Consider the following 7,514-nt stretch of genomic DNA (forward strand, 5'->3'; position numbering starts at 1 on the left):
TGGAGCCCTGAAGCCTGCATGCGACAGAAACATTTCAGACTGAATCTACATAGCAGAACTTTAGAGCAGAACTTTAATTTTATTTCCAAACATGGACAAAGCCAAAGTGCCTCTTTCCTGAGCCGTTCCTCTCAGTCCGTCCACTCTGGCTCTCCTGGCCCATCACCAAATGTTTCCGTAAGTTTTTGCATTTCCATAAAATAAAGACTGCTTCCTCTCTGGAAGCCTGCAAAACACACTTACTTACCTCAGTTTCTTAGCTAACTCCTCCTGGACCTAGCTGACTCAGGTCAAGAAAATATATAATGCTTCCTAGCTTAAGAGGCATGTCTAGTCAAACATAAACAAATCTGTTGGCAAATTATAAGTTTTACCAAATAAAGTAATAACCAGACAACCCATTCCAATTTTTATCAGATTTCCTTGAGGGGCAGTTTACAGAAAAACATGCATAAATTTGTGGTTGTCAGTCACTGAGCAGAGCATAAAAGCTGTGGGAACCAGCACTGGAGGGTAGAATATCTGAAATGGTATGAACTCCCTCGATCTGGAGCCAGGGTTCATTTCACATTACTCTTGTATTGAATATCCTGTGGAACTGAAACATAGCAAATTCCTCCTCTAGCACTTGTGACAGATAAAACCAATTTAAATAGCTGCCCCTTTGAGTTGTAAACTTCTTTGGGCAAGGCCCAAATACAGTGAAGTCCACTTTAGTGGGTAGGAAACCCAGAGGATTTGCAAACATTTTACTCACACGTAGCCGCAGCCTGCTAACGAAAGAATAAGTCTTGTTGTCACAAAGTCACAAAAGCAAATTCCTCTTAATTTTTTAATGAAATTATTGACTAGGAAATTCTTCACATAAATCAGCTGTCAGTCATGATTTTATATCATTTATAGCTGAGCCTTTCATATCACCCTGCCCAAAGTGATTAATTTTTACAAATTCCTTAAGAATACTTTCTTTTGCAAACGAAGTGTTCTTGTTTATACTCTGAAATCTTACATGAACCTCAACTTCTTAAAATTTCTTCAAAACTGTGCCTGCTTAGGTGGAGCACGGACCAGTTTTCTATCCTGGGCACCACATGCCGTGCTGGCCCCCCCCTTGGGGGCGCACTGAGACTGTGACTGAGGCTGGGTGTGCTGGAGCACGCCGCTATAATCCCAGCACTTGGGAGGCTGAAAACCAGAGGATCACTACGAGTCTGATCTGTGTAGTGTGATCCTGTAGACCTGGTACTAAATACATTTTTCTTAAAAAAGTACAATCAATCAATCAATCAATCAATTTCTACAAAACTATTCCAGGTTTTATTCAGTAAAGAAAAACATGTATGAATCTAAATAGAGAATCCAGAAGAGAATAAGATGAAGAGATGATACAGAAGTAACATTCGTTCAAATTCATTTAGCATATTTTGTAACTTACGTGTGAGTTATAAAATAAAATATTAGTTTTGCTAATAATAGATTTCAAGTTATGAATTTTTTAAATGCTTAGTTTTAAAGATTTCTTTATTCACATATAACAATACTTGCATGTTGCTTATATTTCTAGTAACATAGCTGTTTTTATTTTTTCAGTTTTATGATCATTTTTATAGTTGTAAACATTTAGCAAGCTCTCCAAGTGAAATCATTTTTACAACTCTTCCTCTCAACATACTTCCATACTTAAAAGTGGCAGATAACATCAATATATGTGTACAGTTATAAAAGAAAGATATGGTATTTGAAAGAGCTTTACTAGACATGAATTTCAACACGAGAATAGAAAATTATAAATTTTAGTGGAGGGACTACAAATATGAGGTGACATTTATAAACAATATTATCTTAAACAGCTGCCCTTCAATAAACCTCTGAGCTTATAAGTCAGCAGCAGATTTATACTATGATCATTTCCATTACTGGAAGATTCCCCCTGAGGTAATCTTAGGAATCTAGGACAAAAGCACATTGTAGTCAATACCTCTCCGACTACTACCTTTCTCTGCTTTTTTTGTCTCCAAATTGAATTGAAGTAAATTATTTGTGTGTTAAGTTTCAAAATTTAAAAAAAAGTGAAGATGTTAGATTTTACTGTTAAAGCCCTAGGGGGTTGGAACATCTTGGTAGAAACCTCTCTTGGCAAGAGTTACTGAGTTGGCATCTCATTTCTACACTGACTTCTGTCAGAACACAACTGGAATTACTGTTGCATATTAATAACGAAAGCAAGCATTTCTTAGGTGCAAACTTTCCCCATGATTCTAACACATCGGCTTGCAGCATGGCTGCATGGTTCAGGAAGTCTAATTTTGAAAAATATAGTCACATACTCCCAATCGTTTAACAAGGCATTAGCATAAAGCAATACATAACTAAAGATCACCTATGATTCTGATTTGTTGTTTATATACTATTGATTCTTTTCAATCCTTATTTAAAAAGATAATTAAAAGGAGTGAAAGATTCTTAAAACTTCCTTATTTATTTATATATTTGTTTTGAGCTTTATTAGTTCATAAAATTGAAAGATTTGCCCTAAACAAGTGATTGTCAGCACTGAACATTTATCACGGAAGAAAACAACTACTAGAATTTGTTGCTAGTTAGTGATTACTAACTAAGTATGTGTGTTAAAAATTCATAATTCTTATATGGCATTTAATCTATGCCTTCTTCCTGTTTCTCTTTCGTCACTTGATGAACGGATTTTTTTCCAGAAAACAAAAGAATTTGGTTTTATAAATATGTGTTGATGGAGGAAATTGTTCAAAGAAAATTGAATGCTCAGAAAAACTTATGGAATTTGTTTCTCCCAATTTGGGATCTTGATTGTCTTTCTCTTTTTTTTTCTTATAAAATAATTTTTAAGTTTTGCAACATACAAAATGAGTTTTGATCCAATTTCTGATTGTAATGTGATAATTTTTATTTTTTTTCAAAGTTATACCATGGCTACTTATCTTTTAAAGAACAATAAGCTAGAAACCCTATCAAGATAGAAATAGCACATTCATATGGCAGCAAAACACCGTTTCTTCTCGAATAAAAATCACTATGAAATATTATCCTGCTCTCAGAGAGCTTCAGTTTAGAACTGGTACTCCGAAATTACCGTCTGAAGGTGGAGACAGAGGAGTGCTTGAAAATAGCCACCAATGGCAGCAAAAGGAGTTCAAAGCCTATGCTTAGAACTGGTGAAAAGGCGTAATCAAGGCTAATGAGTAAGAAATTTCAACTAAAAGCTACGATATAAAGGACACACGTTCTTACCTTAAAATATAGGTTTTCTGGCCTTTACCTATATTCTTAATTATTCAAATCGTATATTTTGCCTTGTCCTTCTTACATTACTACAACAGCGCTGCTTTGTTTTAAGAATGTGTACAGCTGGCCAGATAGCTCAGCAAACTAAAGCGCCTGCTCAGGCAGACACAGCAATAGGGTTGATCCCCAGCGTGCCACCGGCCCCGCCCCCAGGCGCACTGAGACAGCCACTGAGACTGAGCATGGTGGTGCGTGCCTGTAATCCCAGTACTTGGGAGGTTGAAAACAGTAGGATCACTATGAGTCCCATCTGTGTAGTGAGACCCTGTAGACCCTGTACTAAATACAAAAAAGAAGAAGAAGAAAGAAGAAGAAGAAGAAGAAGAAGAAGAAGAAGAAGAAGAAGAAGAAGAAGAAGAAGAAGAAGGTTTATATTTGTAATGGTAAAGTTTCCCCAAATTTCCACCAGAGGGTTCCACAGAATTCTGTTCATGTGTGTGATGCACCAACCAGCGACACGAAGTCGCCATCCCCCCTGACACACTTCCCTTGCTCAGGAACATTAAGGGCCCCAGTGAAACACAAACCCCTAAATTATCTACAGGCCACTCAGTTCTGCCTCAGAACTCCCATAGGTGAAGGGCGAGGAAAGAGCAAGGCATCGTTCCATGAGAAATAAAGTACAACAGTAAAAGGCAATTGTCTTCTTTTAAGGAATGCAGAGATCTCTAGAGACAGGCAGGAACAAGACCAAAAGAACAGGGCCTAGAACCTGTATTTCAGTGAGCCGGAGACTCAGCGTGGAATTGCAAAGGTCAGAAATGACTGGGGCCTAAAGAAATCAATAAACAAGCGTCAGAGGTTGACACTGCACAGCGAGAGGAAGGAGCGAAGAATGATTTCACTGTTGGTGCAGTGAAATGCGACTAGCAGACGTGGGAAAAGATGCCCATTGACAGCCTATTTATACATCTAGCTTAGTCAACCTTCAATGCTTTGGTTCCTTTACTCAAACCTTTCCCAACGTCACCCCTCACACTATCCACTTCCCTAGCTAGTCAAAGCATGCAACCATCTGAGTATCTTTCTGTATCTATTTTCAAGAATCCATAAGTAGCTACGTAGATGATGGTGAACAGATAAATAGATCATTGTTTAAGACACAAATATACCTACATCGTACATCTGTACTTCTTTCTTAGTAAGTTCTGGGAATCTTAGGGTATAGATCTTATTCTATGATTCTCAGTAGCCACATAATACCTCCTGTTATTGATAGAATGGATTCAGTTGTATCAACTGGACCATAATTTAGCTGGGATTGGGTGTACGTAAGAGAAAAGAATCCTGAGTATTTGTTCCAAAAGCCAGGTATTTCTGAAACTGCAAGAATATGATTGAAAATACAGGTAACATTGGTTTTGATGTGTCTTACTGGCTATCACCAATCACACGGCAGCGAATTAGAAGGAGCACTCATTAGGAGGGATGGAATCTGGGGTCTGGTGTCAGTTCCTCAGCTTCCTTACCCTGGGGTCTTGGTTAATAACTTTAGTTGAATAAATAAACATCAAAAGGGCCAAAATTGAGGAAATTAGTACAAAATTCCTACACATAATACTTCAGTTTCCAACAGGAGGAAAATGAGGAAAGGCAGGAAAAAATCAAACCTGGATTGGACTGCACATAACGTGGAGTCTTAATCCAAAACCCAAAGGGAAATAACAAGATATTATTAGGAAAACTGGTAAAGTACAAATAAAGTGTGTATTGTTTTAAATAAAGAAAAAAGAATAAGAAAATATTTCTATATTAATACTCTACAAATACAAATATTCTTCTTTTTTTCAAAATATGTATTTGGTTGTTGCAAGATCTCACTGCACAGCCTGGACTCACGGTGATCCTCCTGTTTTTCAGCCTCTCCAGTGCTGAGATTAGAGCTGTATACCACCATACCGGGAATCTGGCTGGTTCAGCCCACCTGGGTGCGGGGCTGGCACAGCATGTGGTGCTGGGATCGAATCACAGTCCCTGTGCTTGCCTATGCTTGCCTAAGCAGGCCTTTTAGTCTGCTGAGCTACCTCACTGGCCCCAAATACAAATATTCTTGTTAGTTTATCATGACTATCAAACTCAGAGAGATGTAGATATAAAATCCACCAGTAGAAAAAAAAGAACAGTTTCACAGTGGGGGAAAAAACCCTCAGGCTAAGGAAAAGAGAAGTGGTATAACCTCATGCCCAGTGGCCTCTGGGATAATAGATGGCAGGGCTAGAACTGGGGACTTAAAAATTGGCTGTGTCAAGATAGGGCTATTGCAGAGGCTGCATCCTAATGGATTCAACATGAAATACAGTTTTCTAGGTTGAAAGAAAATGGTGTTGCAAATACAGCTGGCTCTCGGGTTATAATGGAGTTTGTACATCCCGACAAGCCATACTAAGTGGAAAATAGTGTCTATTCAACATGCATTGAATATGCCGAGCCTACCGACCATCATCACCCAGCAGCACAGCACAAAGTGGGGCTCAGTTGCTTCCCCTCTGACTACATGGCTGACTGGGAGCTACAGCTCACTACCACTGTCCAGAACTCGCGAGAGCACCAGGCCATACACAGCTAGCTTCAGAAAAGACCACGATTCACCATATGCAGCATGGTTTCTGCTGAATATATATCGCTTTCACACAATGGTTAAAATTATAAGTTGAACTGTTCCAAGGCCGGAGTTCTTTTATATCAAAATGTTGACTTTTCAACTGAAAATATAACAAAGCAACTTAAATCAAAAATATGCATGAAATGAGTCAAAGCCGAAGCAAAAGGAGCTCTTCTTAGTGCTTTGTGGCTCAGCCTTCTTTCAAAACTTTTGGTTTCACCGTCCTAACTGGATGTCTTCATTCTGTGAGGGTAGAAGAGGAGGGGGAAAGGAAACAGCCGGGGGAAAAGCCCAAAGGCCTGAGGGCCGCAGGCAAGGCGAATCTTTGGAGAATGAGAACCACTAATACCTATTCAAATCATGCTGCCTGCTCATGAAAAAGGCTTAAGGAAGTTTTAAGAACTGAATACTTACAAAATAGGAAAAAGCTACTTTACCCTGAAACTTGAAGTATTTTTAGATGATCATGAAATACTCATTTAAAACAGCTATATACTCTGTCTTTGAAAAAAAAAAAAAAAAAAAAAAAAAAGAGGTTATGAAAAATCTTAGACATGATACTGATTCTACTTCAACTTAAAAACTCCTGAGAGGAAGAAAAAAAGCCTGAGGATGGTTGACTATTACAATAAAGCCTCTGTCTCCTCGGGATCACTAAATTTTATTTTACATCTTGGGCTTTAAAGATAGACTTTTAAAAAGAAAGAAGAAAACAACCTTCAAAAAACCAAGCACTCCATAAAATGTTAGTTGTACTCTCTAGCCACCATTTGGCTTTTAGAATTCTGATAAACTTCCCCCCACCCCAAATAAAGCATTTCCTCTCGTCTAGACCACAAGATCTGCTTTCCTCTTAGACGGGACACTTGGGACCCAGGACCTGTCTCCTCTCACTCACACCGTATAGGATTCCACATGAGCCCGGCTGAGCGTCCCTTCCCCACACAAGTGGGAGCCCCATGAGGCGGTGCTTCCTATCATGAGCTAATGTCTCTACCAAGCTCTGCTTGAACACACATTTGTTCCTGCTTGCTTCTCACTTACCTTATGAAGGCTCATCTCCCTGACACTGGCAGTGGCTTTGGGTGTTGGCTAAAGAGAAAGCGCCAAACAGCAGCAAGGGAGGTGGTTTCCTGTGGAGCAGGCAGCTTGACACAGCCAAGTCCAGGTCACCCTCCAAATACTAAAACCGAGAAGTCAATGATAGGTTAAGTTCAGGCAGATGAACGTTTCTCACTATGCATAAGCGCAGACCAGTGAGCACTGTCACTGCTGAATTTTCTTTCACAGTTCTGCTTTATGATAAAATATTTTTACAACTTGACTAAGTCTTTTTTAACAGACACAGTTTTGAAAAAATGAAGCCATCTTTCTTTAAAACACCTCCAGGAACCCTGATTCACACCCCTGGTAACAACAGAATAGATGTTTTAATAAAAGGAAGGCTATAATGTAAGATAAATGCTTCTTGACATGGAGCATGCTAGTACCCTGTGGGTCTTGCTGTAGAGCTAGCTTGGACCAGACCAACAAGGAAAGTGGACCAAGAAAAAGTGCCTGTTGTTCAGCCCTAACCTGAGGAGGAGGAGGA

The sequence above is a fragment of the Octodon degus genome, unplaced genomic scaffold, assembly GCF_000260255.1.
Source record: "Octodon degus isolate 3935 unplaced genomic scaffold, OctDeg1.0 scaffold00025, whole genome shotgun sequence".
NCBI lineage: Eukaryota > Metazoa > Chordata > Mammalia > Rodentia > Octodontidae > Octodon > Octodon degus.